The following is a 27,237-nucleotide window of genomic DNA, read 5'->3' as shown; positions in this document are numbered from 1 at the left end:
CTCTCTCTCTCTCTCTCTCTCTCTCTCTCTCTCGATGGCCCCACTACTGTTCATCAGCTGGCTTTATCATGCTTATGCAGAATGCTGTGGTCAGGCTCTTTGTTTCATACTGAATTTAGACTTGTTTTTGTTTCTTCTTCTTTTTGATACTTCTAACCTTCTCTTCTTACCCTCCATTGGAGTGTTTTTTACCGTAAAGAACCACTGAGTCCCTGTCCTGTCTCTACCACTGGCATGTATATTCATTAAATCATGTCAAATAAAACCATTTGCTGAGAACTTCAGATTGTTTATTGATTTTGATGTGTGTGTGTGTTGAGGAGCAGCTTGACTAAGTCTGTCTGGTTGAGTCCCCTCGGGGCACCAAGCACTACGGGGGCCTCGCCACACACACACACACACACACACACACACTCTAGTACCCTTGGAGCAAGGAGCTCAATGTGGGCATTACGTTACAGTCGCACCATACAGGTATATCATTACCAGAGAGACAGAGAGAAAGAGAGAGCAAGCACAGAAATGTAAACTCATTTATATTACACCACAGAAGTGGCCTTTCTAATTTTAAACTCTGGATTTTTCTCAATGGATTGATTTTAGTCCAAGGTTTAATTTTTAAATGTCTAAGACGTTGGGAGGGGTCAAAAAATAAATCATAAGAAACAAGGTTTTGAAGTGTCTGTCCTATACTGTATCTAGGAGATAGAAGAAAGCTCATGATATACAGTATATATACTATATACAGTTCCAGTCAAAAATGTGGAAACTTCACTCAATCAAGGGTTTTTCTCTATTTTTACTATTTTCCACATTGTAGAAGAATAGTGAAGACATCAATACTATGAAAAAACACATACGGAATTATGCAGTAACCAAAAAATATATTTGAGAATCTTCAAAGTAGCAACCCATTGCCTTGATGACAGATTTGCACACTCTTGGCATTCTCTCAACCAGCTTCAGGTGTGCCTTGTTAAAAACTAATTTGTGGAATTTCTTTCCTTAATGCGTTTGAGCCAATCAGTTGTGTTGTGACAAGGTAGGGGTGGTATACAGGACATAGCCCTATTTGGTAAAATACCAAGTCCACATTATGGCAAGAACAGCTCGAATCAGAAAAGAGAAATAACAGTCCATCGGTACTTTAAGACATGAAGGTCAGTCAGTACTGAACATGTCAAGAACTTTGAAAGTTTCTTCAAGTGCAGTCGCAAAAACCATCAAGCGCTATGATGAAACTGGCGCTCATGAGGACCACCAGATGAATGGAATTTAGTATTCAAGGCACACTTAACCAGCATGGCTACCACAGCATTCTGCAGCGATACGCCATTCCATCTGGTTTGCACTTAATGTGACTATCATTTGTTTTTCAACGGGAAAATGACCCAACACACCTCCAGGCTTTGTACGGGCTATTTGACCAAGAAGGAGAGTGATGGAGCGCTGCATCAGATGATCTGGCCTCCACAATCACCCGACCTCACCCCAATTGAAATGGTTTGGGATGAGTTGGAACACAGAAAAGCAGCCAAATGCTCAGCATATGTGGGAACTCCTTCAAGACTGTTGGAAAAACATACTTTAAAAAAAAGCATACATATGGAATCGAAAATCTAAAATATATTTTTATTTGTTTAAATATTTTTTGGTTACTACATGATTCCATGTGTTATTTCATAGTTTTGATGTCTTCACTACTATTCTGCAATGTAGAAAATAGTACAAAAATTAAAAATAAACTTGAATGAGTAGATGTGTCCAAACTTTTGACTGGCACTGTACATATTTAACCCCTTTTTAGGTACGTACAAAACTATCGTCATATTTCCATTCATTTTTTAAAACCGGTACAGGTTACCTTCAGACGAGTCCCTTGATACTTGTGGTGGTCGACCATTCCATAGAACGGCCATAATAGTCTACAGGTCTATCTGTTCTGACGCAACAGACTTTTTTCGTTAGAAGATGGCTCTAGCTCTGTCACCTTTCACCCCAGATGCGACATCGGCGGATGTGGTGGATTGAGACACATCCAAAGCAAAACATTTTTATCTCTAGCTTAAACTGATGGACTTTGATGGGAATTTTTTATTATGTAACTAAGATTGTCTCACCGGTGCGTCAATCGACTCTAGAGTACAGCCAAGCTTACAATTTAATTTGTTCATGTGTCTGTTTCTCGTTGTATTGTTGCTAATAACACAGTATCATAAGCACAGTGTAAATGCAACATGCCATGTTCTGATTGCAAAGAATCAAACATGTTAACTCCCCTGACTATCTCTACAACGGCTTCAGACAAACACTGAGGAAACGCCATTAGAGAGTATTTGGAAATAATTAAAATGATTTGTCTCAGTCACTTGCAGGGTAAATGTGTTTTCTGACTGATGATTGCAACAGATGCTTAATGTCTTTGACACCCTCATGCCATCAAGCATAGAGCTGCCTGTCAAATCATTACTGTAACAATGTTGGCAACACGACAGACAAAGATACAGGAGGGACAGAGAGAGAGAGAGAGAGAGAGAAACAAACAGACGGAAACAGAGAGAGAGTGGAGAGGTTAGGCCGAGAGAGACTGAAAAAATAGAAAAAGTGAACAATGAAAAAGAGAGCAAGAGAAAGAGGTTGACAGAGAGATAGAGAACTGAATGGTGAGGTAGTTTTCTTAGGTACAGTATGTCAGTATCATATAAATAGAATTGATTAAAGTGCTAACCACTCCACAGCAGCTGTGCCTTTTGGCAACCGGAGCCAATGGTTGGCACACACACAATCTTATTCCCATTGACACACGTTCTTAGAGCAGAGCAAATAAAGGCCATTTACCTTCTGTCTCCTCCTCTTATGTTTGAGTGTGTTTTCGTGGGTCTGCACGCTTAATTGCATGTGTGTGTGAGTCCCGTTGGCTCTTTGAAGAGTTGGGATGTTAATTTGCTTAACTCATAAACAAACAAACAGACACCACAGACCCCCTGCCTGCTCACTGCATCTCCTACGTTACCCCCTGGAGCCACTTTAAACCAGATTTACCCCCCCACACACACACACACACACACACACATACACACACATACACGCACAACTTTCCTGAACCAAAACTTGCAGGACAAAGAATCACACATAAGTCCTCAGCACCAAAACAGAGAATATATATCCCAAAACATCCCAATGACAAATACACGATGATCAAGGTGACCTATGAAGTAGCATGTCATGGATCTACTACTGTAGTTGGCATGCAGATTATGAAAGAAACTCTCTACCAGAGTACATATAGGTGACTTTACCCAATATCATCCCTTAATGAGATGTATAATTTTGGTTGTGTGAGCGTTAATAAAGGGGGGAAGCGAAAGTTCCCAGAGGGGCGTGTTTCTCCGCAACACCAATGTTGACGCGATGATGCAGAACCCATCTGTTGCTGTGCAGCCATCATTTGAGGCACAGCTTGGTACCCCAGTAATTATACAACCTTTGCTTCTTTAAAGCCTTCATCTCTGAGACATGAAACAGAGTGACGGAGATAAGACTTCAAACGGTGCCTACCTTTAAAGGTAAAGCAGCAAAGGTGAGATGCATGGTGGGATTGTTTCTCGGGAGGCAGGACGGCTCGCTCGGTCGTTGTTGTTTACATCTGCACTAGCATCAGAGATGTGATGGTGACGCTTGTTAATTCTGTTATTTCTAGACTGGAATTAACATCAAATTGAGATGGATTATGTTAAACTATGGAGGTCAAAAACTAGGATGGCGGTTGCGTCTTGAACATGTGTTTCTCTGTTTTAGTTAACTGTATAGAGTACATTTTATTCAAGAAAGAGATAAAAAGAAATAGAGTGAAATAGAGACAGAGAGAGAGAGAGAGAGAGAGAGTGAGAGAGAGAAAGTTAGAGAATTGTCACGTTCTGACCTTTATTTCTGTTGTTTTTATCATTATTTAGTATGGTCAGGGCATGAGTTGGGGTGGGCAGTCTATGTTTGTTTTTCTATGATTTTGGGATTTCTATGTTTCGGCCTAGTATGGTTCTCAATCAGAGGCAGGTGTCATTAGTTGTCTCTGATTGAGAATAGCCTGGGTTTCACTGTTTGTTGGTGGGTGATTGTCTATGTTAGTTGCTTGTGTCAGCACAGTCCTTATGATAGCTTCACGGTCATTATTTGTTTATTGTTTTTGTATGCAGTGTTCAGTACTTTCTTTAATTAAATATTCATCATGAACACATACCACGCCGCATGTTGGTCCTCCGATCCTTCTCGCATCTCCTCTTCAGATGAAGAGGAGGAAGACCGTGACAAGAATAAGACTGAGCATGAGAGTTTATTTTAATAGGATCCCCATTAGCTACTGCACACGTAGTAGTTACTCTTCCTGGGGTCCACATAAAATGCACAAATACATGACAAAGTACAGAGCAGTTATAGACAAGAACAGTACAAGATATTACATCAAAATCCAAATAAAGAATATAAATAACAAGGCCAGTTTTACTGCTTCTTTAATCAGAACAGCAGTTTTCAGCTGTGCTAACATAATTGCAAAAGGGTTTTCTAATGATCAATTAGCCTTTTAAATGATTAACTTGGATTAGCTAACACAATGTGCCATTGGAATAGAGGAGTGATGGTTGCTGATAATGGGCCTCTGTACGCCTATGTAGATATTCCATAGACAATCGTCAGTTTCCAGTTACAATAGTAATTTACAACATTAACAAGGTCTACACTGTATTTCTGAACAATTTGATGTTATTTTAAATGGACCAAAAAAAAATATTTTCTTGAAAAAACAAGACAATTTCTAACTGACCTTAAACTTTTGAACGGTAGTGTATGTCTGAAGTGTATGCAAGTAGATTATACAAGAGGTTAGGCATTTTCAACACACAAATGTTTTATAAAAAGACTAGAAGGGAAGAATTCCATTTCTTCTCAACCCTTAACCATGCATGTTGTTGATGTTAGTTCTGTGTGTGTAGTTAAGGGCAAGACAAGCTGCTTTGTTTTGAGCCAGCTGCAACTTTGCTAGGTCTTTCTTTGCTGCACCTGACCGTATTACCGAACAGTAGTCAAGATGGGACAAGATCAAAGCCTGAACAACTAATACAGTTGACTTTGTGTCAAAAACACAGAACATCTTTTCATAGCAGTCTTCCAATCTTCCAAGTCTTCCAATCTTCACAACAAGTCTGTCAATATGACTTGACCACGATAACTGACTATCCAATGTTACTCCTAGGAGTTCAGCTTCTTCAACTTGTTCAATGGTCACACCCTTGATGCACAACTCCAGTTGTGGTTTATGTCCAAGAGAATGCTTTGAACCAAATATATTATTTTTTGATGTATTTAATACCAGTTTACCACTCCTTGCTAAGAGTCTCAGTGAGCTCACTGGCTGTAGGTGCTGATGCGTAAAGTGTGCAATCATCAGCATACATAGTAATTTCAGCTTCTTGTATGACAAATGGCAAATCATTTGTAAAAATAGAGAACAGTAACGGCCCGAGGCAACTGCCTTGAGGGATACCACACTGTACATATCTGATGTTAGAGAATCTTCCATTGAAGAACACTCTCCAACCATGTGATGGCAGGTGACGCAAAGCCATAACAAGTGAGTTTTTTCGATAAGTATAGTGACACAAGGCGAGACCCAAATGCAGACACCGGAGGCAGATAGCTGGAGTCTTACAATGTTTATTAATCCAAACAGAGTAGGCAAGAGAATGGTCGTGGACAGGCAAAAGGTCAAAACCAGATCAGAGTCCAGGAGGTACAGAGTGGTTGGCAGGCTAATGGTCAAGGCAGGCAGAATGGTCAGGCAGGCGGGTACAGAGTCCAGAAACAGGCAAGGGTCAAAACCGGGAGGACTAGAATGAGGAGAATAGCAAAAAGCAGGAGAACGGGAAAAATACTGGGTTACTTGAAAAACATACAAGACAAACTGGCACAGAGAGACAGGAAACACAGGGATAAATACACTGTGGAAAATCAGCGACACCTGGAGGGGGTGAAGACAATCACAAGCTTCCTTCCACGCCTGTGGACATACACTCCTTTTGGCTTTGGCTAAATACATGGCAAATAAGGATGGCAATACAGTCTGAGAGAGAGATAAATAAATAAAAACAGGAAGGAAGAAAGAGAGAGAGCGGAGAAAGAGAACATGAGAGGTAGGAACGAGAGACAGAGAGGAATTCAAGGAGGGAAAGAGGGAGCTAAGAGAGAGAGAGAGAGAGAGTCATGCACAACATGAGCTCCTGATATATTTCATATTTGGTTGTTTTTAGAATGAGATAAACACTCTAATCGAAAAAGAATTCCAGACAAGAAGTGATGAACAACAACTCTATTCATTCAGAATAGAAAAAAAGTAATTTTGCGCCTCAAGTGAAGAAGTTTTGACTCTAGCTAGCTAGCTAGCTAGCTACACAACAAAGACCTAGCCTGCAGACCAACAAGCTAGCCAGAGGAAACGAGCTAGAACAAACCTATCAAGGGGAGTTAATACAACTACATCAAACAAGCAAACTGAGTGAGTAAACCAAAAAGAAGCACGGACTAACTTTAACCATATCTTCAATTTTTTTTGTGTGAGGATTTGTCACTCTTTTTGCTGTTTTTTAACTAAATTAGCGCTAGCTAGCAACAGCAGCAGATAAACAAATCGGTTGCCATGGCAACGGGGGGCAGAACAGCGCAGCAGCAGTAGTAACAGAGCCCACAGGCACCATGTCCCCACTCCCCCTCAGCGCAGAACCCATTCTCTACCCTAAAGAGGCCAAAAATGGCACAACGAGGAAAGCTTTTAAACAGAAACTACTAAAGGGGAGGCCAGAAACCCTTTTTGCAGACCACTACAAAAACGGTGACGTGAGTAATCTCATCTTCCTCACTGACCAGCCAAATGCATGGCGCTCAGCATTCTGCTCTCACTACCCATCCACAAAGAAAGAGGGAATCTGTAATGGGTGGAAGCTGAAAATCAAAGAGACAGATGACCCTGACAGTACCTTGATAACAATCAACCTCTACAAGACTGGGACTGTCATGGTGCAAGGTAACATTAGGCTGTTTGAAACAGACTTTCAGACCATTAAGGAGAGAGCAGAGGGAGATAAGGACACCACCAGTGACATGCCCTCCCACAAGACAAACTCCACCAGCACCACCCTCACCCCTCTTCCCACCATAGTGGAGGACATGCCCCAGTGCATGCCCTCAGTGCAAAGCAGGCTCAGGCCCTCCTCACCACCATGGCTGCCATGAGGGATGAGTTCACCAAACTGGAGAGGGAGGTGGTCCTGCTGAGGGAAAGCGTGAGCAAACAGCAACCAGACAACCACACCTTAGAGGAGCTCCTAACCAAGCTGCGGACAGAGCAGGACAGCAGCCTTTCAACACAGCTGAAAGAGGTTCAGCAAGAGAGAGACGGACTCAAGAGAGAGCTGGCTGATCTAACAAAGGAGGTGAGAGAGCTCCAAAAAGACAGGCAGAACAGTAATAACGATCTAACCACACTAAGAGAGGACCTGCAGGAGAGAAAGAACAGGGGACAGGGGACAGGCTGCAGGAGCAGCTAGATCACCACTCTATGACCTGCCCTCACACAGCAGAGGAGCCCAGCTCAACCAGCCAGGCTTCCCCAGCCCTGCCTGCTGCACCCCTCCTCCCCAACCCACAGAACAGCCTCCCACTGACAGCGGCACAGACCAGCCACACCCCAGCTCCAGCACCCACCAGCCCCCCCTCTGCCCCCTCCAGTCAATAAGAAACACTGGCTGACATCGTCCTGTTGATGGACTCAAATGGGAAGTTTGTTCAGGAGAAGAAACTTTTCCTTAGACACAAAACGAGAAAGGTGTGGTGCCCAACAACGCAGAGTGCCATGGAGCTGCTTGATAAGGCCCATCTCGGGTCGCCAAGCCACATAATCGGGAGCAATGACCTGCATGCTCAGCAGGAGAGGGTGGCGACTTCACTACGGGGAGTGATTGAGAAGACCTCCGCAATCTTCCCCAAGTCAAGAATCATGGTGTCAACTCTTCTACAGAGGAAGGACTTCCACCCTGCCAAAATCCAAAGAATAAATGCCAGCCTATCCCGGGACTCTGCCCTACGACCCAATGTACACCTGGCCCACCATCCCACCCTCGTATAAATCTGGTATAAATCTGAACTAATTCATTAAAACGAAAAGATCAAAACAGGAGAATTCTTTGTATGGTTAAAAATCAACAAGGAGGCTATCTTGACAGATTAAAACGTCTTCCTCTGTGCCACATACATTCCCCCCTCAGAGTCTCCCTACTTCAATGAAGAGAGTTTCTCCATTCTTGAGGGGGAAATGAGTCACTTTCAGGCCCAAGGCAACGTACTGGTCTGTGGAGACCTGAATGCTAGAACAGCAGAAGAACAAGACACTATTAACAGTCATGGGGATAAACACCTACCAGGAAGCAACAACCTTTCCCTCCCCAAATACCCCCACAGAAACAGCAGCAGCACTGTAGACTACTTCCTCACCGACCTAAACCCAGAGTCTCTCAGAGCCTTCACAGTCAGCCCACTAACACCTCTCTCAGACCACAGTAAAATCACAGTGTATCTGAGAAGAGCAGAACCCAACCATGAAGCATCACGGCCCAATAAATTACACGGCACAAAACAGGCCTATAGATGGAGTACAAACAGTACAGACATCTACCAAAAAGCAATTAGTAACCAAAAAATACAATCTCTCCTGGACAACCTTTTAGCCTTAACATTTTCCTACAGCAATGAAGGTGTAAATTTAGCTGTTTGGAACATAAACTTTATATTTGACAAATTAGCCTCCTTGGCTAATTTAAAGAAGCATAAGAGCAAACCAGAAATAACAGATAATGAAAAATGGTTTGATATTGATTGCAAAACTCTAAGAAAGTCATTGATAAATATATCTAATCAAAAACACAGAGAACCAGACAGCAAAAATATACACCTTCAATATGGGGAAACACTGAAGCAATACAAACACCCTAAGAACAAAAAAAGGAACAGCACATTAGAAATCAGCTGGATGGAATTGAGGAATCCATAGAATCAAACCACTTCTGGGAGAATTGGAATAAATTAAACAAACCTCATCATGAGGAATTGGCTATCCAAAATGGGGATATGTGGAGAAATCACTTTGCAAACATCTACAGCAATATCACATAGAGCCCAGAACAAAAATATATACAAGAAAAATTACAAATCCTTGAATCAGCAGTGTCGTGGAAATTTCCTCTATTTACCTAATCATGAGCGCAAACCACACACAAGTCAGAGTTAGTTATCAAAGTCCATGTTTAATTATATGAGCTCTATCACAACCCTGTGACTCTCAGGCAATTCAGTGTCTATCAATGAATTCTCTGAGAGCCCCCCTACATTGCAACTGAGATCCTTTAATAGCAAAGAACACACATAGTCAGACAGCATAGACATAATAAATCGTTCAGCTTTGTCTCCTTACTCAAACCCAAGAACCATAAACCAATCCTCCATATCAACAGGCATATATCAAATTGTCATTTAGATACAACCAACTCTAAATACAACCAATCCTGGACAAGCTCACGGAGAGGATAGAATGATTCCAGACACTGCCATCCTCCTTTCCCCGATGGGAAAAGTAGGGAGTGACTGGCACACAGACACAGTGGAGCAAAAGACATGTTTACACATGATGACACATTGACCTCTCCCCTCTCTGCGGCCCATGCAACTTAGTCTTGACATAGAATAGATACTGCAACCCGGCCACAGTATTATACAAAAATAACATTATTGATGAGAACTTACAAACATATGATGAATATAAAACATCTTACCTATGTTACCCACCAATTCTGATTATTCCCCAACAGCAGTCAAAGACTATCATAATCCTATGGATACCCCAATTACAGAAGAAGAATTATTGGAAAAACTGAGCACTCTCCAACCCAAAAAGGTGTGTGGTGCTGATGGTATTTTAAATGAAATTATTAACTCTTCAACATTATCCTCACTGCAGGTATTTTCCCTGATATTTGGAACCAGGGATTTATCACACCAATCTATAAAAATGGAGACAAATTTGACCCAAATAATTACAGAGGAATTTGCGTTAACAGCAACTTGGGGAAAATTCTCTGCAGTATTATAAATAGCAGACTACATCATTTCCTTGACGAACACAACGTCCTGAGCAGAAGCCAGATTGGATTTCTAAAAAATGATCGTACAACAGACCACATTTACACCCTCCACGCTCTAATTGATAAACAAGTAAACCAAAACAAAGGCAAAATCTACTCGTGTTTTGTAGATTTGATTCAATTTGACACTAAGGTCTTTTTTATAAACTAATAGAACGTGGTATTGGAGGGAAAACATGATTTTATTAAATCAATGTACACTAAAAACAAGTGTACGGTTAAAATTGGCAACAAGCAAACAGACGGGGAGTGAAACAGGGCTGCCCAATAAGTCCAATACTATTTAACATCTACATAAATTAATTGGCAAAAACATTAGAAGAATCGGCGGCACCTGGTATCACCCTACACAACACTGAAATCAAGTGTCTTCTGTACGCAGATGACCTGGTGCTGCTGTCTCCCACTAAAGAGGGGTTACAGCAGCACCTAGATCGTCTTCACAGGTTCTGTCAGACCTGGGCTCTGACCATTAACCTAAAAAAAAACTAATATAATGATATTCCAAAAAAGGTCCGGAAATAAGGATGACAAATATAAATTCTATTTGGAAACAGTTATATTAGAACACACCAAAAACTACACATATCTAGGACTAAATATCAGCAACACAGGTAGCTTTCACATGGCTGTAAATGAGCTGAGAGACAAAGCAAGAAGAGCATTCTATACCATTAAAAGGAACATCAAAATCAAAATTCCAATTAGAATCTGGCTCAAAATGTTTCAATCAGTTATAGAACCAATTGCTCTATATGGCAGTGAAGTATGGGGTCCAATCTCTAATAATGAATTTACCAAATGGGACAAACATCCAATCGAAATACTGCATGCAGGGTTTTGCAAGACTGTATTGCAAGTGCAAAAGAATAACACATGTAGAGCAGAATTGGACCAATAGCCCCTCCTCATTCGAATAGAAAAAAGAGCCATCAAATTTTACAACCATCTAAAAACAAGTGACCCCAAAACATTCCATCACACAGCTCTACAATGTCAAGAGATTCCCCTCGGCCAGCTGGTTCTGAGGCTCAGTTCACCAACCCAAACCAACCCCATAGAGCCTCAGGACAGCACTCAGAAAAGCTGGCCCAACCAAATCTTCACAAAACAAAAATAAAAATATATCACCTATTGGAAAGACACCACAAAAAATCTAAGTAAACTTCAATGCTATTTGGCTCTAAACAGATAGTACATGGTGGCAGACTATCTGACCACTGTGACTGATAGAAAACTGAGGAAAACATTGACTAGGTACAGACTCAGTGAGCACAGTCTGGCTATAGAGACCGGTCGTCACAGACAAACCTGGCTGCCCAGAGAGGACAGGCTGTGCTCACTCAGCTCCAGGGTAGAGGTAGAGACAGAGCTGCATTTCCTATTACACTGTGACAAATACTCAGACCCAAGAGAATATTTATTTCCCAAAATTATAATTCAATACAAAGAATTTGAAACTATAAAAGATGAAGAAAAATATTTATTGGGTGAAAAGCCAAAATGTGCAGTTTTGGCCGCCAAATATGTGTCCTCCTGCCAAAACCTGAGGGACAGCCAGTGAAAAGTGCAAGGTAATGTCGATAATATTGCCCATCTTGTTTTGTTTTGTCTTTCATACCACGTCATGTGTCTTCTCAGTCATGTTGACACTGGTCTACTACCATTGCTTTAATGTATTGTTGTTCTCATTAATATTGCTGTTGTAGTTATTGTTAATGGTAATCCCATGTCCACTACCACTATTATTATTGCTGTTGGTCCCACCATTTATTTATATATAAATATATATATATATATATATTTTTTTAGTTTATTTTTCGATATGTATACTTTGACAATGAAAGTAATAATGAACTTGCCATGTCAATAAAGTCAATTGAATTGAAATTGAATTGAGAGAGAGATAGTGATACAAGGAGATGGAGGAGAGGTTCTTAGCTGAGGGTGTGACTGGATAGAGACAGGTCAGGGGTGGTGCTCTGTAGAGTCGATAGTCATTAATCCATCCTACTGTACAGTCTGGGAGTGGATCAACTCTGAACATCTCTCTCTCTCTCTCTCTCTCTCTCTCTCCCCCACGGCACGAACCCAATGGGGGGGGGGCGCCAACCCAGACAGGAAGATCTCGTCAGTGACTCAACCCACTCAAGTGACGCACCCCTCCTAGGGACTCCTGGGCCAGACTACACTCAATCATAGGACCTACTGAAGAGATGAGTCTTCATCTCTCTCTCTCTCTCTCTCTCTCTCTCTCTCTCTCTCTCTCTCTCGTCCCCTTTCCTCTACTCAAGTCACCTTCTTCCACACTCACCTCTACTCTCTTCCCTACTTTCCCCTGACTTAACTATTATTTCCCTTTTTGACATACTGTGGGTCACAAACTCACAGCATTTGTTTCTAAATATTTTCAAGCCTCCTACAAAATTGTGAACTGCATACTTTGTGGATCTGAAAAAAGTCATATTCACATCTGGCAGAATAGCTATGTCCATGGAAATCATTTTAATTCACTTTAGAATTAATTTTGAAAAGTATTTTATTAAGTGTTCTGTGATATGTATTTACCATCAAAGAAGTTGTACAGTAGAGTTGACTTTCTTTCTCCTAAATGTAACATCACAAGTGGGGAAACTTGCCTTTATGTTTAAACACAACCATTTCTTCAGGGCCTCTCTTGTTATAGATGCTCCTCTCCTGTTGGCGCCGCCAACTGTAAAATACAGTGCCTTGTTAAAGTATTCACCCCCCTTGGCATTTTTCCTATTTTGTTGCCTTACAACCTGGAATTAAAATATAATTTTTTGGGTGGATTTGTATAATTTGATTTACACAACATGCCTACCACTTTGAAGATGAAAAATATTGTTTATTGTGAAACAAACAAGAAATAAGACAAAAAACAGCAAACTTGAGCATGCATAACTATTCAGCCCAACAAAGTCAATGCTTTGTAGAGCCACCTTTAGCAGCAATTACAGCTGCAAGTCTCTTGGGAAATGTCTCTATAAGCTTGGCACATCTAGCCACTGGGGATTTTTGCCAGTTCTTCAAGGGAAAACTGCTCCAGCTCCTTCAAGTTGGATGGGTTCCGCTGGTGTACAGCAATCTTTAAGTCATACCACATATTCTCAATTGGATTGAGGTCTGGGATTTTGACTGGGCCATTCCTAGTCAAAATTGAGGACTGGGATTTTGACTAGGCCACATTTAAATATTTCCACTTAAACCACTCGAGTGTTGCTTTAGCAGTATGCTTAGGGTCATTGTCCTGGTGGAAGGTGAACCTCCATCCCAGTCTCAAATCTCTGGAAAACTGAAACATGTTTCCCTTAAGAATTTCCCTGTATTTGTCACCATCCCATCATTCCTTCAATTCTGACCAGTTTCCCAGTCCCTGCCAATGAAAAACATTCCCACAGCATAATGCTGCCACCACCATGCTTCACTGTGGGGATGGTATTCTCGGGGTGATGAGAGGTGTTGGGTTTGTGCCAGACATAGCGTTTTCCTTGATGGCAAAAAAAAATAATTTTAGTCTCATCTGACCAGAGTACCTTCTTCTATATGTTTGGGGAGTCTCCCACATGCCTTTTAGTGAACACCAAACGTGTTTGCTTAATTTTTTCTTTAAGCAATGGCTTTTTTCTGGCAGCTCTTCCATAAAGCCCAGCTCTGTGGAGTGTACGGCTTAAAGTGGTCCTATGGACAGATACTCCAATCTCCACTGTGGAGCTTTGCAGCTCCTTCAGGGCTATCTTTGGTCGCTTTGTTGCCTCTCTGATTAATGCCCTCCTTGCCTGGTACGTGAGTTTTGGTGAGTGGCCCTTTCTTGGCAGGTTTGTTGTGGTGCCCTATCCTTTCCATTCTTTAATAATTAATTTATTGGTGCTCCGTGGGATGTTCAAAGTTTTGGAAAAAAAATTATAACCCACCCTGTCCTGTACTTCTCCACTACTCTTCATGGTGCCCCTTGCTTAGTGGTGTTGCAGACTCTGGGGCATTTCAGAACAGGTGTATATATACTGAGATCATGTGACACTTAGATTGCACACAGGTGGACTTTATTTAATTAATTATATGACATCTGAAGGTAATTGGATGCACCAGATCTCATTTAGGGGCTTCATAGCAAAGGGGGTGAATACATTTGCACTCACCACTTTTCTGTTTTAAATCTGTCATTTCACTTCATCAATTTGGACTATTTTGTGTATGTCCAATACATAAAATCCAAATAAAAATCAATTTAAATTACAGGTTGTAATGCAACAAAATTGGAAAAATGCCAAGGGGGATGAATACTTTTGCAAGGCACAGTGTCACGTTCTGACCATAGTTATTTTGTGTTATCTTTGTTTTAGTGTTGGTCAGGATGTGAGCTGAGTGGGCATTCTATGTTTTGTGTTTCTATGTTGTTTTTGTTGTTTTGCCTGATATGGTTCTCAATCAGAGGCAGGTGTTTGTCATTGTCTCTGATTGGGAACCATATTTAGGTAGCCTGTTTTGTGTTGGGTTTTGTGGGTGGTTATCTTCTGTCTTTGTGTCATTGCACCAGATAGGACTTTCGGTTTTCACTTTTGTTGTTTTGTATTTTGTAGTGTTCTCATGTATGGTCTTGATTAAACATGTTGAACTCTAACCACGCAGCATTTTGGTCCTCCTCACCTTCAGCGGAAGAAAACCGTTACACACAGTAAGTGTGTAAATGTAAAACCACATCCATATTCATCATCCCTAAGCATGAATATTAACAGCCTCAAACAAGAAAATGAAGGGAAAAAGGAGAGAAAGAGAAAATGACATGGAGTGAAAGCGGATGTGTTCATGTCTGTTTCAAAGGGGCTAGTGTTCCCTTGCATGGCTGGCCTGCTCTACAAGCTAATCAACGGCTTCCTGCACTCTGCTCTGTTACGCCTAGCTAATTGACTACAAATTATTCTCTGGATAATATATGCATGGCCTCAGATGATATACGGGCATTCCCCCCCCCCCCCCCCCCCCCCCACACACACACACACACACACACACGACTAGGCCCTGTGTTTCTGAAGCATTTAAATCTAGACTGGAGTTCTATATTTAAATACACTTGACCCTCCCTGCTCGCGTCTCGTCGTAGTTAATGGCGTAGGAATGTTTTGATCGGATTTTGTTTTAAGTAAAGACTCTGGCGGAGGATGGGTGTTATTCTAGTTTTTTGCTCAGATTGAAGACAGAATGAAATTAGAAGCAGAGTTTTAATCACGTCGACTGTCTTCAATGATTGAATTCCGCTTGTCCTCTCTGGGAAATTGAAAACACAAAAACCTGAGACTACTGCGACAGGAACTTCACTTAGCGATGTGAACACACACACACACATGCACACACAGACACACACACAGAGCTGTGAACATGAACTCCAAATGGTTAAAGTAAGGGTTAAGGTTTGGGATAGCCTTAAGAAAAAACAACTTTCTATGACTGCATTCAAACACGCAAACATTGGCACCAGAAGTAGATGATTACATCCACCCCCAACCCCATCCACAAACCCTTTGGAAAGTTTTCACATCCTTTCTATTTTTTCACATTTTGTAATGTTACAGCTCTTATTCTAAAAATGGATTAAACTATTTTTCCCCTGATTAATCTACACACAATACCCCATAATGACATCACAATATCCCATAATGACATCACAATATCCCATAATGACAATGGAAAAACAGGTAATAAGAAATGTTTGCAAATTTAGAAAAAATAAAAAACTGAAATATTTAATATACAGTTGAAGTCGGAAGTTTACAGACACTTAAGTTGGCATCATTAAAACCCGTTTTTCAACCACTCCACAAATTTCTTGTTAAAACAAACTATAGATTTGGTAAGTCGATTAGGACATCTACTTTGTGCATGACACAAGTAATTTTTCCAACAATTGTTTACAGACAGATTATTTCACTTATAATTCACTGCATCACAATTCCAGTGGGTCAGAAGTTTACATACACTAAATTGACTGTGCCTTTAAACAGCTTGGAAAATTCCAGAAAACTCAGTGCCTCTTTGCTTGACATCATGGGAAAATCAAAAGAAATCAGCCAAGACCTCAGAAAAAAAATCTTAGTCCTCCACAAGTCTAGTTCATCTTTGGGAGCAATTTTTAAACTCCTGAAGGTACTACTTTTCTCTGTACAAACAATAGTACGCAAGTATAAACACCACGGGACCACGCAGCCGTCATACCTCTCCCGCTCAGGAAGAGATACATTCTGTCTCCTAGAGATGAAGTACTTTGGTGTGAAAAGTGCAAATCAATCTCAGAACAGCAAAGGACCTTGTGTAGACGCTGGAGGAAACAGGTACAAAAGTATCTATATCCACAGTAAAATGAGTCCTATATTGACATAACCTGAAAGGCAGCTCAGCAAGGAGGAAGCCACTGCTCCAAAACCACCATGAAAAAGCCAAACTACGGTTTGCAACTGCACATGTGGACAAAGATCATACTTTTTGGAGAAATGTCCTCTGGTTTGATGAAACAAAAATAGAACTGTTTGGCCATAATGACCATCGTTATGTTTGGAGGAAAAAGGGGGAGGCTTGCAAGCCAAAGAACACCATCCCAACCGTGGTGGCATCATCATGTTGTGGGGGTGCTTTGCTGCAAGAGGGACTGGTGCACTTCACAAAATAGATGGCTTCATGAGGGTGGAAAATTATATTGATATATTGAAGCAACATCTCAAGACATCAGTCAGGAAGTTATAGCTTGGTCGCAAATGGGTCTTCCAAATGGACAATGACCCCAAGCATTCTTCCAAAGTTGTGGCAAAATGGCTTTAAGGACAACAAAGTCAAGGTATTGGTGTGGCCATCACAAAGCCCTGACCTCAATCCTATAAAAAATGTGTGGGCAGAACTGAAAAAGTGTGTGCGAGCAAGGAGGCCTACAAACCTGACTCAGTTACACCAGCTCTGTCAGGAGGTTTGGGCCAAAATTTACCCAACTTATTGTGGGAAGCTTGTGGAAAGCTACCCGAAACGTTTGACCCAAGTTAAACAATTTAAAGTTAATGCTACCCAAATACTAATTGAGTGTATGTAAACTTCAGACCCAATGGAAAAGTGCTGAGAGAAATAAAAGCTGAAATAGTCAAAAGCTTGGAAACATCGACTCCCGGGTTTTTCTTTATTTTTGTACTATTTTCTACATTGTGGAATAATAGTGAAGACATCAAAACTATGAAATAACACATATGGTATCATGCAGTTGTCATGTACTGTCATGTTGTGTCTTGTCTCTGTCCTTTCCCTTCACCCTGTCTCCCTCTGCTGGTCGTTGTTAGGTTACCTTTTCTCCCCCTCTTTCCCCCAGCTGTGCCTTGTCTCCTCCTAACCACCTCGTCACCCCTTTTCCCACCTGTTCCCTTTTTCCCTCTGATTAGGTCCCTATATCTCTCTCTGTTTCTGCTCCTGTCTTTGTCGGATTCTTGTTTGTTGTGTTTCATGCCTGAACCAGACTGTCGTCATGTTTGCTGTAACCTTGTCTTGTCCTGTCGGAATCTGCCGGTCCGTCTGAGCCTACCTATGTTTGGTAATTAAAGAAGCTCTGTTTAAGTTAATTCGCTTTTGGGTCCTCATTCACGCACCGTAACAGAAGAATCCGACCAAGAATGGACCCAGCGACTTCGGATCCTCTCCACTCAGCCGTCGGGATCCAGGGAGCGATGCTAGGCAGACACGAGCAGGAAGTGTCTGCTGCTCGACATGCCGTTGAGACCCTGGCCACCCAAGTCTCCAACCTCACAGAACAGGTTCACCATCTCCGCCTCGATCCACCGGCCACTTCCAGGGCTTTCGAATCTCCGGAGCCCAGAATCAATAACCCGCCGTGTTACTCTGGGGAGCCCACTGAATGCCGCTCGTTCCTCACCCAGTGTGATATAGTGTTTACTCTCCAGCCCAACACTTACTCCAGGAGCACTGCTCGTGTCGCCTACGTCATATCTCTCCTTATTGGACGGGCTCGTGAGTGGGGCACGGCAATCTGGGAGGCAAGGGCTGAGTGTACTAACCAGTATCAGGACTTTAAGGAGGAGATGATACGGGTTTTTGATCGATCTGTTTTTTGGGGAGGAGGCTTCCAGGGCCCTGTCTTCCCTATGTCAAGATAATCGATCCATAACAGACTACTCTATTGAGTTTCGCACTCTTGCTGCCTCCAGTGGCTGGAACGAGCCGGCTTTGCTCGCTCATTTTCTGGAGGGTCTCCGCGCAGAGGTAAAGGATGAGATTCTCTCCCGGGAGGTTCCTTCCAGCGTGGATTCCTTGATTGAACTCGCTATTCGCATTGAGCGACGGGTTGATCTTCGTCACCGAGCTCGTGGAAAGGAGCTCGCGTTCTCCGTTGCCCCCCTCTCCGCATCACTACCATCTTCCTCTGCCGGCTCGGGTGCTGAGCCCATGCAGCTGGGAGGTATCCGCATCTCGACTAAGGAGAGGGAACGGAGAATCACCAACCGCCTCTGTCTCTATTGCGGTTCCGCTGGTCATTTTGTCACTTCATGTCCAGTAAAAGGCCAGAGCTCGTCAGTAAGCGGAGGGCTACTGGTGAGCGCTACTACTCCTGTCTCTCCTTCAAGATCCTGCACTACCTTGTCGGTCCATCTACGCTGGACCGGTTCGTCAGCTTCCTGCAGTGCCTTAATAGACTCTGGGGCGGAGGGCTGTTTTATGGACGAGACCTGGGCTCGGGAACATGACATTCCTCTCAGACAGTTAAAGGAGCCCACGGCCTTGTTCGCCCTGGATGGTAGTCCTCTCCCCAGGATTCAGCGTGAGACGCTACCTTTAACCCTCACTGTTTCTGGTAATCATAGTGAAACCATTTCTTTTTTAATTTTTCGTTCACCTTTTACACCTGTTGTTTTGGGCCATCCCTGGCTAGTTTGTCATAATCCTTCCATTAATTGGTCTAGTAATTCTATCCTTTCCTGGAACGTCTCTTGTCATGTGAAATGTTTAATGTCTGCTATCCCTCCTGTTTCCTCTGTCTCTTCTTCACAGGAGGAGCCTGGTGATTTGACAGGGGTGCCGGAGGAATATCACGATCTGCGCACGGTGTTCAGTCGGTCCAGGGCCACCTCTCTTCCTCCACACCGGTCGTATGATTGTAGTATTGATCTCCTTCCGGGAACCACCCCCCCCCGGGGTAGACTATACTCTCTGTCGGCTCCCGAACGTAAGGCTCTCGAAGATTATTTGTCTGTAGCTCTTGACGCCGGTACCATAGTCCCCTCCTCCTCTCCCGCCGGAGCGGGGTTTTTTTTTGTCAAGAAGAAGGACGGGTCTCTGCGCCCCTGCATAGATTATCGAGGGCTGAATGACATAACAGTTAAGAATCGTTATCCGCTTCCTCTTATGTCTTCAGCCTTCGAGATCCTGCAGGGAGCCAGGTTTTTCACTAAGTTGGACCTTCGTAACGCTTACCATCTCGTGCGCATCAGGGAGGGGGACGAGTGGAAGACGGCGTTTAACACTCCGTTAGGGCACTTTGAATACCGGGTTCTTCCTTTCGGCCTCGCTAACGCTCCAGCTGTCTTTCAGGCATTAGTCAATGATGTCCTGAGAGACATGCTGAACATCTTTGTTTTCGTTTACCTTGACGATATCCTGATTTTTTCACCGTCACTCCAGATTCATGTTCAGCACGTTCGACGTGTCCTCCAGCGCCTTTTAGAGAATTGTCTTTTTGTGAAGGCTGAGAAGTGCACTTTTCATGCCTCCTCCGTCACATTTCTCGGTTCTGTTATTTCCGCTGAAGGCATTAAGATGGATCCCGCTAAGGTCCAAGCTGTCATTGATTGGCCCGTCCCTAAGTCACGCGTCAAGCTGCAGCGCTTTCTCGGCTTCGCGAACTTCTATCGTCGTGTCATCCGTAATTTCGGTCAGGTGGCAGCTCCTCTCACAGCCCTTACTTCTGTCAAGACGTGCTTTAAGTGGTCCGTTTCCGCCCAGGGAGCTTTTGATCTCCTCAAGAATCGTTTTACATCCGCTCCTATCCTTGTTACACCTGACGTCTCTAGACAGTTCGTTGTCGAGGTTGACGCGTCAGAGGTGGGCGTGGGAGACATTCTTTCTCAGCGCTCCCTCTCTGACGACAAGGTCCACCCATGCGCGTATTTTTCTCATCGCCTGTCGCCGTCGGAACGTAACTATGATGTGGGTAACCGCGAACTGCTCGCCATCCGGTTAGCCCTAGGCGAATGGCGACAGTGGTTGGAGGGGGCGACCGTTCCTTTTGTCGTTTGGACTGACCATAGGAACCTTGAGTACATCCGTTCTGCCAAACGACTTAATGCGCGTCAGGCGCGTTGGGCGCTGTTTTTCGCTCGTTTCGAGTTCGTGATTTCTTATCGTCCGGGCTCTAAGAACACCAAGCCTGATGCTTTGTCTCGTCTCTTCAGTTCTTCAGTAGCCTCCACTGACCCCGAGGGGATTCTCCCTGAGGGGCGTGTTGTCGGGTTGACTGTCTGGGAAATTGAGAGGCAGGTAAAGCAAGCGCTCACTCACACTCCGTCGCCGCGCGCTTGTCCTAGGAACCTTCTTTTCGTTCCCGTTCCTACTCGTCTGGCCGTTCTTCAGTGGGCTCACTCTGCCAAGTTAGCCGGCCACCCTGGCGTTCGGGGTACGCTTGCTTCCATTCGCCAGCGTTTTTGGTGGCCCACCCGGGAGCATGACACGCGTCGTTTCGTGGCTGCTTGTTCGGTCTGCGCGCAGACTAAGTCCGGTAACTCTCCTCCTGCCGGCCGTCTCAGGCCGCTTCCTATTCCCTCTCGACCGTGGTCTCACATCGCCTTAGATTTTGTCACCGGACTGCCTTCGTCAGCGGGGAAGACTGTTATTCTTACGGTTGTCGATAGGTTCTCTAAGGCGGCTCATTTCATTCCCCTTGCTAAGCTTCCTTCTGCTAAAGAGACGGCACAAATCATCATCGAGAATGTTTTCAGAATTCATGGCCTTCCGTCAGACGTCGTTTCGGACAGAGGTCCGCAATTCACGTCTCAATTTTGGAGGGAGTTTTGCCGTTTGATTGGGGCTTCCGTCAGTCTCTCTTCCGGCTTTCACCCCCAGTCTAACGGTCAAGCAGAACGGGCCAATCAGACTATTGGTCGCATCTTACGCAGTCTTTCTTTTCGCAACCCTGCGTCTTGGTCAGAACAGCTCCCCTGGGCAGAATACGCCCACAACTCGCTTCCTTCGTCTGCGACCGGGCTATCTCCTTTTCAGAGTAGCCTCGGGTACCAGCCTCCGCTGTTCTCATCTCAGTTCGCCGAGTCCAGCGTCCCCTCCGCTCAGGCTTTTGTCCAACGTTGCGAGCGCACCTGGAAGAGGGTCAGGTCTGCACTTTGCCGTTATAGGACGCAGACTGTGAGGGCTGCTAATAAGCGTAGAACTAAGAGTCCTAGATATTGTCGCGGTCAGAGAGTTTGGCTCTCCACTCAGAACCTTCCCCTTAAGACGGCTTCTCGCAAGTTGACCCCGCGGTTCATTGGTCCGTTCCGTATTTCTCGGGTCATTAATCCTGTCGCAGTTCGACTTCTTCTTCCGCGATACCTTCGTCGCGTCCACCCGGTCTTCCATGTCTCCTGCATCAAGCCCGTCCTTCGCGCCCCCGCTCGTCTTCCCCCCCCCCCCCCCCATCCTTGTCGAGGGCGCACCCATCTACAGGGTCCGTAGAATTTTGGACATGCGTCCTCGGGGCCGTGGTCACCAGTACCTCGTAGATTGGGAGGGGTACGGTCCTGAGGAGAGGAGTTGGGTTCCCTCTCGGGACGTGCTGGACCGTGCGCTGATCGAGGATTTCCTCCGTTGCCGCCAGGTTTCCTCCTCGAGTGCGCCAGGAGGCGCTCGGTGAGTGGGGGGGTACTGTCATGTACTGTCATGTTGTGTCTTGTCTCTGTCCTTTCCCTTCACCCTGTCTCCCTCTGCTGGTCGTTGTTAGGTTACCTTTTCTCCCCCTCTTTCCCCCAGCTGTGCCTTGTCTCCTCCTAACCACCTCGTCACCCCTTTTCCCACCTGTTCCCTTTTTCCCTCTGATTAGGTCCCTATATCTCTCTCTGTTTCTGCTCCTGTCTTTGTCGGATTCTTGTTTGTTGTGTTTCATGCCTGAACCAGACTGTCGTCATGTTTGCTGTAACCTTGTCTTGTCCTGTCGGAATCTGCCGGTCCGTCTGAGCCTACCTATGTTTGGTAATTAAAGAAGCTCTGTTTAAGTTAATTCGCTTTTGGGTCCTCATTCACGCACCGTAACAGCAGTAACCAAAAACTTGTTAAACAAATCAAAATATATGCCTTGATGACAGCTTGCACATTCTCTCAATCAGCTTCATGAGGAATGCTTTTCTAACGGTCTTGAAGGAGTTCCCACATATAATGAGCACTTGTTGTCTTCTTTTTTTTCACCCTGCAGTCCAACTCATCCCAAACCATCTAAATTGGGGTGAGGTTGGGTGATTGTGGAAGCCAGGTCGTCTGATGCAGCCCTCCATCATTCTTCTTGGTCAAATAGCCCTAACACAACCTGGAGGTGTGTTGAGGGTCATTGTCCAGTTGAAAAACAAATGATTGTCCCCCTAAGTGCAAACCAGATGGGATGGCGTATAGCTGCAGAGTGCTGTGGTAGCCATAATTGTTAATTGTGCCTTGAATTCAAAATAAATCAATGATAGTGTCACCAGCAAAGCACTCCTACACCATCACACCTCCTCTTCCATGCTTCACGGTGGGAACCACATGTGTGGAGAACATCCATTCCCATACTCTTACGTCTCACAAAGGCACTGCGGTTGGAACAAAAAATCTAAAATTTGGACTCATCAGACCAAAGGACAGATTTCCACCGGTCTAATGTCCATTGCTCTTGTGTCTTGGCCCACTCAAGTCTCTTCTTATTGGTGTCTTTTAGTAGTGGTTTCTTTGCAACAATTTGACCATGAAGACCTGATTCACACAGCCTCTTCTGAACATTTGATGTTGAAATGTGTCTGCTACTTGAACTCTGTGACGCACAATTTCTGAGGTGCAGTTACCTCTAAAGAACTTGTCCTCTGAAGCAGAAGTAACTCTGGGTCTTCCTTTCCTGTGGTTATCCTCATGAGAGCCTGTTTCATCATTGCACTTGATGGTTTTTGCGACTGCACTTGAAGAATTAACTGGCCTTCATATCTGAAAGTAGTGATGAACTGCCATTTCTCTTTGCTTATTTTAGCTGTTCTTGCCATAATATGGAATTGGTCTTTTACCAAATAGGGCTATGTTCTGTATACCACCCCTACCTTGTTACAACACAACTGATTGGCTCAAACGCATTAAGAAGGAAAGAAATTCCACAAATTCACTTATAATCAGGCACAACTGTTAATTGAAATGCTTTCCAGGTGACTACCCCAATGAGCTGGTTGAGAGAATGTCAAGAGTGTACAAAGCTGTCATCAAGGCAAATGGTGGCTACTTTGAAAAATCTCAAATAAAAAATATATTTTAAATTAGTTTAACACTTTTTTGGTTACAACATGATTTCATGTGGGTTATTTCATAGTTTTGATGTCTTCACTATTATTCTACAATGTAGAAAATTGTAAAGAAAAACCCTCTGAGTACCCGTCTCCAAACTTTTGACTGGTACTGTAAGTATTCAGACCTTTTACTCGGTTCTTTGTTGAAACACCATTTGCAGAGATGCCAAAGTTGCTTCATCTCCACAGAGGAACTGTGAATCTCCGTCAGATTAACGAACGGGTTCTTAGTCTCCTCCCTGACCAAGGCCCTTCACCCCCGATTGCTCAGTTTGGCCGTGCGTCCAGCTCTAGGAAGAGCCTTGATGGTTCCAAAGTTCTTACATTTAAGAATTATGGAGGCTACTATGTTCTTGGGGACCTGCTGCAGACATTTTTTGGTACCCTTCCCCAGACCTGTGACTTGACACAATAGTGTCTCAAAGCTCTACGGACAATTCCTTTGACCTCATGTCTTGGTTTTTACTCTGACATGCACTGTCAACCATGGGACATTATATAGACAGGTGTGTGCCTTTCAAAATCATGTCCAATCAATTGAATTTACCCCAGGTGGACTCCAATAAAGTTGTAGAAACATCAAGGATGAACAACGGAAACTGGATGCAGCTGAGCTCAATTTCAGTTCATAGCAAATGGTCGGAATACTTATGTGAATTATGTATTTCTGTTTTTTATTTGTATTAAATTTGCAAACATGTCTAAAAACCTGTTTTCGCTTTGTCATTATGGGGTATCGTGTGAAGATCGATGAGGAAAAAAGAATTGTATCCATTTTAGAATAGGGATGTAATGTAACAAAATGTGGAACAAAGTCAAGGGGTCACCGAATGCACTGTATCAAAACCAAAAACCTACTTGAAGGTAACAGCCCTTAAAATAAAACTTACTTGAAGGTAACAGCTCTCACTTTCGCCTCTAGTGTCCGGTTTCCACGTCATCTCCCAATGTCCTCATACTTGGATAGACGTTTAATACCAACTTGTATCATGGTTGACCTGCCTGATGTGCATGTTGCGTGTGTATCTGACTGTTTATTATTCCATATGTTAGGCTCTATTCTCCTACACTATTATATCTACAATTCAAGCATTTCACCCAGTAAAAACTTGTCCGATATTTAACTTCGGCATCCAAAGTGACCAGACAGACCAGAGTGATTTGCCACATCAAAACCCATCAGTTCCAGATACTGTATATACCTTACGTTTTTCCACATAGGCCCATCCTCTCCTCCTCTGCCTGCCTTTGTCTCCTTCTCTCCATTTATAGCATAATCATATTAATTTATGCCTCGTATCAATTATGCATTCAGATTCTGCTGATAACTTGCCACTTTCCATCCATCCCTCTTTGTGTGAAGCTGGTAGATAAATAACTATAGGAAGAAGATTTATACCTGAGTGCGTATCAGTCAGCCCGCCCAGCTTTGAATGATAGACCTTATGATGGCTTCCGGTGTATTGATGGTGGTGGGGTGAGATCTAAAAATTAATGTAGTCCTGCTTTGTGGCATTTTGCGAAGGCTCTATGTTATAGTGATCACACTATACATTTTTGTGGTTGTAGATATGGTTGTCGTTGTTTGCTAGAGCCATTGGACGTCTGCCAGTGATGTTCCTATTAGCAGATTCATTGCTAAATATACAAGCAAACATTTTTTTCCAGTCTCTGAAAGACTACAAATGATGTTGGGCAGTGCTTCATGCTCTAGCCCCCCGTCCCTCCCAAGGCACACATTTTGAATAGGAGTCGGACACTAAAAACAATCCTGAAAGAACTTACCAGATGTAATGACTTTAGGTGATTCCTCTCATCGACATTAATTAGACAATGCAGCGTCTATTAGCTACATGGTGACAGTCAACCATACATGTTAAAACCAGAATACAGCTAGGAGGATTCAAAACAAAGTGTTGGATTTAGCTAACAGTAGAAGCTCAGCTACAGCCGATGCCAGCACCAACAGGGCAGATGACAAATATGGTGCCTAGCTAAGTAAGTTTCCTGCAAACCACCTAGCTAACTTTAGTTTAATCCACCAGAAAAGACCGAACAAATATTATGGTAAAACTCAACTATACTAAACTATTTTTAAAATGAATATATATATATATAATATATATATATATAAAGTAGAATCTTTGAAAATTATATCATGAATAGGACTGGTGAAGTTATGTCACACGAACATCTAAAAAACTTATGGAAATGTATGCTCTACTCAAAATTACAAACAATTAATTGCAGCATTAATTTGTTACATTTCTGCAGTTTTACCACAAAAATAGAAGGGGCAAGTGGAAGGGGGAGAAAGTAAAGAAAATTGTGATAAATAAAAAAGAATACCAGTTTAATTTAAGGACAAAAAAAAATTGACAGCTGTGACATATAGATAAAAAAAATAGTTGGGAAGATATTTTCGCTCTACCGATTCCATGGCACATGGTTTATGAACTGATACACAAAACAACAAGTTATTAAATTTCAATTATTATACAACGATCCCAGCTCTGCAGATTTTGCTGTGAAGAGACAGAATCATTTGATCATTGTTTTGGTACTGTCCATATGTTCAGGAATGGCTGAAAAATTGTAGCATTTACCTGGAGCTAACTCTTCAAATAGCACTGCTGGGTGATTTAAAAAGTCAGTCAATCAATTAATAAAATAATAATACTCTTAGCAAAAATGGTTATATAGAATCTATGAGAATAGAAAAGGTTCAGAACTTTTGTGAAACACAGCCTAGTTGAAAAATATATGGCAAATAGAAATTAAAACTCAATAGTTTTCAGAGATATATGGGAGGAGTTGAAAGATGGGACTAAAAACAAACAAAAGATAACTATTGTAAACTAAACTCAGTAAAAAAAGAAACGTCCTTTTTTCAGGACCCTGTCTTTCAAAGATTATTCGTAAAAATCCAACGAACTTCACAGATCTTCATTGTAAAGGCTTTAAACACTGTTTCCCATGCTTGTTCAATGAACCATAAACAATTAATGAACATGCACCTGTGGAACAGTCGATAAGACACTAACAGCTTACAGACGGTAGGCAATTAAGGTCACAGTTATGAAAACTTAGGACACTAAAGAGGCCTTTCTACTGACTCTGAAAGACACTTCTTATCTGCGTGAACGTGTCTTAGGCATGCTGCAAGGAGGCATGAGGACTGCAGATGTGGCCAGGGCAATAAATTGCAATGTCCATACTGTGAGATGCCTAAAACAGCGCTACAGGGAGACAGGACTTACAACTGATCGTCCTCGCAGTGGCAGACCACGTGTAACAACACCTGCACAGAATCGGTACATCCGAAAATCACACCTGCGGGACAGGTACAGGATGGCAACAACAACTGCCCGAGTTACACCAGGGATACACAATCCCTCCATCAGTGCTCAGACTGTCCGCAATAGGCTGAG

At 43.0% G+C, this 27,237-nt stretch overlaps 1 pseudogene; it reads left to right on the top strand.

Moving 5' to 3' along the window:
• The window catches only part of LOC149975253 (uncharacterized), a 70,578-nt pseudogene that overhangs the window by 6,624 nt on the left and 36,717 nt on the right, over positions 1 to 27,237 (top strand).

The sequence above is a fragment of the Oncorhynchus mykiss genome, chromosome 19, assembly GCF_057628025.1.
Source record: "Oncorhynchus mykiss isolate SJ-2025 chromosome 19, ASM5762802v1, whole genome shotgun sequence".
NCBI classification, from domain to species: domain Eukaryota; kingdom Metazoa; phylum Chordata; class Actinopteri; order Salmoniformes; family Salmonidae; genus Oncorhynchus; species Oncorhynchus mykiss.
This window is presented reverse-complemented; position numbering and strand designations above follow the sequence as displayed.